This window comes from Schistocerca gregaria, unplaced genomic scaffold, assembly GCF_023897955.1.
Source record: "Schistocerca gregaria isolate iqSchGreg1 unplaced genomic scaffold, iqSchGreg1.2 ptg000480l, whole genome shotgun sequence".
Lineage (NCBI taxonomy): Eukaryota > Metazoa > Arthropoda > Insecta > Orthoptera > Acrididae > Schistocerca > Schistocerca gregaria.
In genome coordinates this window covers 3005508-3016081 of record NW_026061890.1, presented here as the reverse complement: position 1 = coordinate 3016081, position 10574 = coordinate 3005508, and positions in this window count along the sequence as shown.

Below are 10574 nucleotides of genomic sequence, written 5' to 3'. Positions count from 1 at the left end.
CGTACTTTTCTCCATGGGGGTTATGTCTCAAATTGTCTACGCTTTGATCGTTCGCTGGGAGACCAGTTGTAGATTCCGAAGCACATCTGGAGGCTTCCTGTAATCCTTGGACGTTCAGAGTGTTGATAAAACACAGATATTGCATCGTGATTTAATACAACTGGCACCATGCGGACCTTTGTCATAGGGAGTTATGTCTCAAGCTCTCTACGCTTTGATCGATTCCTGAGACGCCAGTAGTAGTTTCCGCAGCACATCTGGGGTCATTCTGTAATCTACTGACGTTCAGAGTGTTGATGAAACACAGAAATTCCATCGGGATTGAATACAAGAGGCACCATGTTGACTTTTCTGCATTGGGAGTAATGTCTCAAACTGTCTATGCTTTGATCGATTCCTGGGATACCAGTAGTAGTTTCCGAAGCACATCTGGATGCATTCTGTAATCTGTGGACTTTCAGAGTGTTGATAAAACACAGAAATTCCATCGGGATTGAATACAACAGGCACCATGCGGACTTTTCTACATGGGCGTAATGTCTCAAAGAGTTTACGATTTGATTGATCCCTATGAGACCAGTAATAGTTTCCGGAGCACATCAGGAGGCATTCTGTAATTTGTGGACCTTCAGAATGTTGATGAAAGACAGAAATTGAATCGGGATTGAATACAACAGTCAGCATGCAGACTTTTCTCCATGGGAGTAATGTCTCAAACTGTCTACGCTTTGATCGATTCCTAGGAGACCAGTAGTAGTTTCCGAAGCACACCTGGAAGCTTCCAGTAATCTGTGAACGTTCAGAGTGTTGATAAAACATAGAAATTGCATCGGGATTGAATACAACAGGCACCAAGTTGACTTTTCTGCATGGGAGTAATGTCTCAAACCGTCTATGCTTTGATCGATTCCTGGGATACCAGTAGTAATTTCCGAACACATATGTAGGTATTCTGTAATCTGTTGACGTTCAGAGTGTTGATGAAACACAAAAATTCCATCGGGATTGAATACAACAGCACCATGAGCACATTTTCCATGGGTGTAATGTCTCAAACTGTCTAAGATTTGATCGTTCCCTAGTTGACGAGTAGTAGTCTAAGAAGCACATCTGGTGTCTTTCCGTAATATGCGGACGTTGAGAGTGTTGATGAAACAGAGAAATTGCATCGCTATTATATACAACGCTCCAAATTGGATTTTGCTCCACGGGAGTAATGTCTCAAACTGTCACGATTTGATCGTTTGCTGGGAGACTAGTTGTAGTTTCCGAAGCAACTCTGGAGGCTTCCTGTAATCTGTGGACGTTCAGAGTGTTGATGAAACCGAGAAATTGCATCGAGATTGAATACAACTGGCACCATGCGGACTTTTGTCATAGGGAGTAATGTCTCAAATTGTCTACGCTTTGATCGTTCCCTGGGAGACCAGTTGTAGATTCCGAAGCACATCTGGAGGCTTCCTGTAATCCGTGGACGTTCAGAGTGTTGATAAAACACAGATATTGCATCGGGATTTAATACAACTGGCACCATGCGGACTTTTGTCATAGGGAGTTATGTCTCAAGCTCTCTACGCTTTGATCGATTCCTGAGAGACCAGTAGTAGTTTCCGAAGCACATCTGGAGGCATTCTCTAATCTGTAGAACTTCAGTGTGTTGATGAAACAAAGAAATTGCATCGGGATTGAATACAACAGGCACCATGTTGACTTTTCTGCATGAGAGTAATGTCTCAAACTGTCCATGCTTTGATCGTTCCCTGGGAGACCAGTAGTAGTTTCCGAAGTACATCTGGATGCTTCCTGTAGTCTGTGGATGTTCAGAGTGTTCATGAAACACAGAAATTGCATCGGGATTGAATACAACACACACCATGCGCACTTTGCCTAATGGGAGTAATGTCTCAAGCTGTCTACGCTTTTATTGTTCCCTGGGAGACCAGTACTAGTTTATGAAGCGCATCTGGAGACTTCCTGTAATCTGTGGACTTTCAGAGTGTTGATGAAACGCAGAAATTGCATCGGGGTTGAATACAAAAGGCACCATGTTGAATTTTCTCCATGGGAGTAATGTCTCAAACTGTCTACGTTTTGATCATTTCCTGGGAGACAAGTACTAATCTCCGAAGCACATCTGGAAATATTCTATAATCTGTGAACCTTCACAGTGTTGATGAAGCACAGAAATTGCATTGGGATTGAATACAACAACCACCATGCGGTCTTTTCTCCATGGAGTAATGTCTCAAACAGTCTACGATTTGATCGATTCCTGTGAGACCAGTAGTAGTTTCCGAAGCACATCAGGAGGCTTCCTGTAATCTGTGGACTTCCAGAGTGTTGTGAAACACAGAAGTTGCATCGGGATTGAATACAAGCACTATGCGGACATTTCTAAATAGGAGTAATGTCTCAAACTCTCTACGCTTTGATTGTTCCCTGGGAGACCAGTAGGAGTTTCCGAAGTACGTCTGGTGACTTTCTTTATTCTGTCGACGTTGAGAGTGTTAATGAAACACATTAATTGCATCGGGATTGAATACAACAGGGACCATGCGGACTTATCTCCGTGGGAGTAATGTCTCAAACTGTGTACGGTTTGATCGTTCGCTGTGAGATGCCAGAGTTGGGAGACCAGTTGTAGTTTCCGAAGCACATCTGGAGGCTTCCTGTAATCTGCGGACGTTCAGAGTGTTGATGAAACACAGAAATTGCATCGGGATTGAATACAACAGTCACCATGCGGACTTTTCTCCATGGGAGTAATGTCTCAAACCGTCTACGCTTTGATCCTTCCCTGAAAGACCAGTAGTAGTGTCCGAAGCACATCTGGAGGCATTCTGTAATATGTGGACGTTCAGAGTGTTGATGAAACACAAAAATTCCATCGGGATTGTATACAACAGCAACATGAGGACATTTTCCATGGGGGTAATGTCTCAAACAGTCTAATATTTGATCGTTCCCTAGTTGACCAGTAGTAGTCTAAGAAGCACATCTGGAGTCTTTCCGTAATCAGTGGACGTTCAGAGTGTTGATGAAACAGAGAAATTGCATCGCTATTAAATACAACACGCCAAATTGGATTTTGCTCCACTTGAGTAATGTCTCAAACTGTCACGATTTAATCGTTTGCTGGGAGACCAGTAGTAGTTTCCGAAGCACATCTGGAGGCTTCCTGTAGTCAGTTGATGTTCAGAGTGTTCATGAAACACAGAAATTGCATCGGGATTGAATACAACAGGCACCATGCGCACTTTGCCTAATGGCAGTAATGTCTCAAACTGTCTACGCTTTTATTGTTCCCTGGGAGAATAGTAGTTGTTTACGAAGCACATCTGGAGACTTCCTGTAATCTGTGTACTTTCAGAGTGTTGATGAAACACAGAAATTGCATCGGAGTTGAATACAACAGGCACCATTCGTACTTTTCTCCATGGGGGTTATGTCTCAAATTGTCTACGCTTTGATCGTTCGCTGGGAGACCAGTTGTAGATTCCGAAGCACATCTGGAGGCTTCCTGTAATCCTTGGACGTTCAGAGTGTTGATAAAACACAGATATTGCATCGTGATTTAATACAACTGGCACCATGCGGACCTTTGTCATAGGGAGTTATGTCTCAAGCTCTCTACGCTTTGATCGATTCCTGAGACGCCAGTAGTAGTTTCCGCAGCACATCTGGGGTCATTCTGTAATCTACTGACGTTCAGAGTGTTGATGAAACACAGAAATTCCATCGGGATTGAATACAAGAGGCACCATGTTGACTTTTCTGCATTGGGAGTAATGTCTCAAACTGTCTATGCTTTGATCGATTCCTGGGATACCAGTAGTAGTTTCCGATGCACATCTGGAGGCATTCTGTAATCTGTGGACGTTCAGACTGTTGATGATACACAGAAATTGCATCGGGAATGAATACAAAAGTCACCATGCGGACTTTTCACGACGGGTGTAATGTCTCAATCAATCTACGCTTTGATCGATACCTGGGAGAAAAGTAGTAGTTTTAGAAGCACATCAGGAGGCTTCCTGTAATATGTGGATGTTCATAGTGTTGATGAAACCAGATATTGCATCGGAATTGAATACAACAGGCACCATGCGGACTTGTCTCAATGGGGGTAATGTCAGAAACTGTCTACGTTTTTATCGATTCCTGGGAGACCAGTAGTAATTTCCGAAGCACATCTGGAGGCTTCCTGTAATCTGTGGACGTTCAGAGTGTTGACGAAACATAGAAATTGCATCGGGATTAAATACAACGGGCACCATGCGGACTTTTCTCCATGGGAGTAATGTCTGATAATGTCTGCGTTTTGATCGATTCCTGGCAGACATGCAGTAGTTTCCGAAGCACATCTGGAGGGATTCTGTAATCTGTGGACTTTCAGAGTGTTGATGAAACACAGAAATTGCATCGCGATTGAATACAACAGGCACCATGCGGACTTTGCTCAATGGGACTAATGTCTGAAACTGTGTACGTTTTGAACGATTCGTGGGAGACCAGTAGTAGTTTTCGGCGCGCATCTGTAGGCATTCTGTAATATGTGGACCTTCAGAGTGTTGATGAGAGAGAGAAATTGCTTCGGGATTGAATACAACACTCACCATGTGACTTTTCTTCAGATGAGTAGTGTCTCAAACTGTCTACGCTTTGATCGATTCTTGGGAGACCAGTAGAAGATTCCGAAGCACATCTAAATGCATTCTGTAATGTGTGGACATTCAGAATATTGATGAAACACAGAAATTGAATCGGGATTGAACACAACATGCCAAATGCGTACTTTACTCCATGGGAGTAATGTCTCAAACTGTCTACGCTTTGAGCGTTCCCTGGGAGACCAGTAGCAGTTTCCGAAGCAAACCTGGAGGCTTCCTGATTTCATTGGACGTTCAGAGTGTTGACGAAACACAGAAATTGCCTCACGATTAGATACAACAAGCACCATGCGGACTTTTCTCCATGGGAGTAATGTTTCAAACTTTCTACGCATTGATCGTTCCCTGGGAGACCAGTAGTAATTTCCGAAGCACATATGGACTAATTCTGTAACCTGTGGACGTTCAGAGTGTTGATGAAACACAGGATTTGCATCGGGATTAAATACAACAGGCACCATGTTGACTTTTTTGCATGGGAGTAATGTCTCAAACTGTCTATGCTTTGATCGATTCCTGGGATACCAATAGTAGTTTCCGAAGCACATCTGGAGTCATTCTGTATTCTATTGACGCTCAGAGTGTTGATGAAGCACAGAAATTGCATCGGAGTTGAATACAACGGTCACCATACGGACTTTTCTCCATGGGGGTAATGTCTCAGATTGTCTACGCTTTGATCGTTCCCTGGGAGACCAGTTGTAGATTCCGAAGCACGTCTGTAGGCTTCCTGTAATCCGTGGACGTTCAGAGTGTTGATAAAACACATAAATTGCATCGGGATTTAATACAACTGGCACCATGCGGACGTTTGTCATAGGGTCATGTCTCAAGCTTCCTACGCTTTGATCGATTCCTGGGAGACCAGTAGTAGTTTCCGAAGCACATCTGGAGTCATTCTGTAATCTATTGATGTTCAGAGTGTTGATGAAACACAGAAATTGCATCGGGACTGAATACAACTTGCCAAATGCGGACTTTTCTCCATATGAGTAATATCTCAAATTGTCTACGCTTTGATCGATCCCTGGGAGACCAGTACTAGTTTCCGAAGGACATCTGGAGGCTTCCTGTAGTCTGTGGATGTTCAGAGTGTTCATGAAACACAGAAATTGCAACGGGATTGAATACAACGAGCACCATGCGCACTTTGCTTAGTGGGAGTAATGTCTCAAATTGTCTTCGCTTATATTGTTCCCTGGGAGACCAGTAGTAGTTTACGAAGCACATCTGGAGACTTCCTGTAATCTGTGGACTTTCAGAGTGTTGATGAAACGCAGAAATTGCATCGGGGTTGAATACAACAGGCACCATGCTGACTTTTCGCAATGGGTGCAATCTCTCAAGCTGTCTGCGATTTGATCGTTCCCTGGGAGACCAGTAGTAGTTTCCGAAGCACAGCTGGAGGCATTCTGTAATCTGTAGATGTTCAGAGTGTTGATGAAACACAGAAATTGCATCGGAGTTGAATACAACAGGCACCATACCATGTTGACTTTTCTGCATTGGAGTAATCTCTCAAACTGTCTTTGCTTTGATCGATTCCTGGGATACCAGTAGTAGTTTCGAAGCACATCTGGAGGCATTCTGTAATCTGTGGACGTTCAGAGTGTTGATGATACAATGAAATTGCATCGGGATTGAATACAACATGCACCATGCGCACTTTGCTTAATGCGAGTAATGTCTCAAACTGTCTACGCTTTTATTGTTCCCTGGGAGAGCAGTAGTAGTTTACGAAGCACATCTGGAGACATCCTGTAATCTGTGGGCATTCAGAGTGTTGATGAAACGCAGAAATTGCATCGGGGTTGAATACAACTTTCACCATGTTGACTTTTCTCCATGGGAGTAATGTCTCCAACTGTCTACGCTTTGATCGATTCCTGGGAGACCAGTACTAGTTTCCGAAGCACATCTGGAGATATTCTATAATCTGTGAACCTTCACAGTGTTGATGAAGCAGAGAAATTGCATCGGGATTGAATATAACAGCCACCATGCGGGCTTTTCTCCATGGGAGTAATGTCTCAAACAGTCTACGCTTTGATCGATTCCTGTGAGACCAGTAGTAGTTTCCGAAGCACATCAGGAGGCTTCGTGTAATCTGTGGACTTTCAGAGTGTTGTGAAACACAGAAGTTGCATCGGGATTGAATACAACAGGCACCTTGCAGACTTTTATCATAATGAGTAATGTCTCAAACTCTCTACACTTTGACCGATTCCTGGGAGACCAGTAGTAGTTACCGTAGCACATCTGGAGGCATCCTGTAATCTGTTGACCTTCAGTGTGTTGATGAAACACAGAAATTGCATCGGGATTGAACACAAGCACTATGCGGACATTTCTAGATGGGAGTAATGTCTCAAACTCTCTACGCTTTGATTGTTCCCTGGGAGACCAGTAGTAGTTTCCGAAGCACGTCTGGAGACTTTCTTTATTCTGTCGACGTTCAGAGTGTTAATGAAACACATTAATTTTATCGGGATTGAAAACAACAGGGACCATGCGGACTAATCTCCGTGGGAGTAATGTCTCAAACTGTGTACGGTTTGATCGTTCGCTGTGAGACGCCAGAGTTGGGAGACCAGTTGTACTTTCCGAAGCACATCTGGAGGCTTCCTGTAATCTGTGGACGTTCAGAGTGTTGATGAAACACAGGATTTGCATCGGCATTGAATACAACAGGCACCATGCGGACTTTTCTCCATGGGAGTAATGTCTCAAACCGTCTACGCTTTGATCCTTCCCTGAAAGACCAGAAGTAGTTTCCGAAGCACATCTGGAGGCATTCTGTAATATGTGGACGTTCAGATTGTTGATGAAACACAAAAATTCCATCGGGATTAAATACCACAGCACCATGAGGACATTTTCCATGGGTGTAATGTCTCAAAGTGTCTAAGATTTGATCGTTCCCTAGTTGACCAGTAGTAGTCTAAGAAGCACATCTGGAGTCTTTCCGTAATCTGTGGCCGTTCAGAGTGTTGATGAAACAATGAAATTGCATCGGGATTGAGTACAACATGCCAAATGTGGACTTTTCTCCATGGGAGTAATATCTCAAACTGTCTACGCTTTGATCGTTCCCTGGGAGACCAGTAGTAGTTTCCGAAGCACATATGGAGGCTTCCTGTAGTCTGTGGATGCTCAGAGTGTTCATGAAACACAGAAATTGCATCGGGATCGAATACAACAGGCACCATGCGCACTTTGCTTAATGGGAGTAATGTTTCAAACTGTCTACGCTTTTAGTGTTCCCTGGGAGACCAGTAGTAGTTTACGAAGCACATCTGGAGACATTCTGTAATCTGTAGATGTTCAGAGTGTTGATGAAACCCAGACGTTCAGAGTGTTGATGAGGCTCAGACATTGTATCGGGATTGAATACAACAGGCACCATGTTGAATTTTCTCCATGGGAGTAATGTCTCAAACTGTCTACGTTTCGATCATTTCCTGGGAGACCAGTACTAGTTTCCAAAGCACATCTGGAGATATTCTATAATCTGTGAACCTTCACTTTGTTGATGAACCACAGAAATTGCATCGGGATTGAATACAACAGCCACCATGCGGACTTTTCTCCATGGGAGTAATGTTCAAACAGTCTACGCTTTGATCGATTACTGTGAGACCAGTAGTAGTTTTCGAAGCACATCTGGAGGCTTCCTGTAATCTGTGGGCGTTCAGAGTGTTGATAAAACAGAGAGATTTCTTCGGGATTGAATACAACAGGCACCATGTTGACTTTTCTTCAGGGGAGTAATGTCTCAAACTGTCTACGATTTGATCGATTCTTGGGAGACCAGTAGAAGATTCCGAAGCACATCTGGAGGCATTCTGTAATGTGTGGACATTCAGAATATTGATGAAACACATATATTGAATCGGGATTGAACACAACATGCCAAATGCGGACTTTCCTCCATGGAATAATGTCTCAAACTGTCTACGCTTTGAGCGTTCCCTGGGAGACCAGTAGTAGTTTCCGAAGCACACCTGGAGGCTTCCTGTTTTCATTGGACGTTCAGAGTGTTGACGAAACACAGAAATCGCCTCACGATTATATACAACAAGCACCATGCGGACTTTTCTCCATGGGAGTAATGTTTCAAACTTTCTACGCTTTGATCGTTCCCTGGGAGTCCAGTAGTAGTTTCCGAAGCACATCTGGAGGCTTCCTGTAATCTGCGGACGTTCAGAGTGTTGATGAAACACAGAAATTGCATCGGGATTGAATACAACAGTCACCATGCGGACTTTTTTCCATGGGAGTAATGTCTTAAACTGTCTACGCTTTGATCGATTCCTTGGGGACCAGTAGTAATTTCCGAAGCATATATGGAGGCATTCTGTAATCTGTGGACGTTCAGGGTGTTGATGAAACACAGGATTTGAATCGGCATTGAATACAACAGGCACCATGCGGACTTTTCTCCATGGGAGTAATGTCTCAAACCGTCTACGATTTGATCCTTCCCTGAAAGACCAGTATAGTTTTCGAAGCACATCTGGAGGCATTCTGTAATATGTGGACGTTCAGAGTGTTGATGAAACACAAAAATTCCATCGGGATTGAATACAACAGCACCATGAGCACATTTTCCATGGGTGTAATGTCTCAAACTGTCTGAGATTTGATCGTTCCCTAGTTGACCAGTTGTAGTCTAAGAAGCACACCTGGAGTCTTTCCTTAATCTGTAGACGTTCAGGGAGTTGATGAAACAGAGAAATTGCATCGCTATTAAATACAACACGCCAAATTGGATTATGCTCCACGGGAGTAATGTCTCAAACTGTCACGATTTGATCGTTTGCTGGGAGACTAGTTGTAGTTTCCGAAGCAACTCTGGAGGTTTCCTGTAATCTGTGGACGTTCAGAGTGTTGATCAAACCGAGAAATTGCATCGAGATTGAATACAACTGGCACCATGCGGACTTTTGTCATAGGGAGTAATGTCTCAAATTGTCTACGGTTTGATTGGTCCCTGAGAGACCAGTAGTAGTTACCGAAGCACATCTGGAGTCATCCTGTAATCTGTGGACTTTCAGAGTGTTGATAAAACATAGAAATTCCATCGGGATTGAATACAACAGGCACCATGCGGACTTTTGTACATGGGCGTAATGTCTCAAAGAGTTTACGATTTGATCGATCCCTATGAGACCAGTAATAGCTTCCGGAGCACATCAGGAGGCATTCTTTAATCTGTGGACCTTCAGAGTGTTGATGAAAGACAGAAATTGAATCATGACTGAATACAACAGTCAGCATGCGGACTTTTCTCCATGGGAGTAATGTCTCAAACTGTCTACGCTTTGATCGATTCCTAGGAGACCAGTAGTAGTTTCCGAAGCACACCTGGAAGCTTTTAGTAATCTGTGAACGTTCAGAGTGTTGATAAGACATAGAAATTGCATCGGGATTGAATACAACAGGCACCATGCGGACTTTCCTCAGTGGGAATATTGTCTGAAACTGTCTACGCTTTGATCGATTCGTGGGAGACCAGTAGTAGTTTTCGGCGCGCATCTGGAGGCATTCTGTAATATGTGGACCTTCAGAGTGTTGATGAGAGAGAGAAATTGCATCGGGATTGAATACAACAGACCAAATACGGTTTTTCTCCATAGGAGTAACGTCTCAAGGTGTCTACGCTATGATCGTTACCTGGGAGGCCAGTAGTAGTTTGCGAAGCACATCTGGAGGCTTCCTGTAATCTGTGGGCGTTCAGAGTGTTGATAAAACACAGAGATTGCTTCGGGATTGAATACAACAGGCACCATGTTGACTTTCCTTCAGGGGAGTTATGTCTCAAACTGTCTACGCTTTGATCGATTCTTGGGAGACCAGTAGAAGATTCCGAAGCACATCTAGAGGCATTCTGTAATGTGTGGA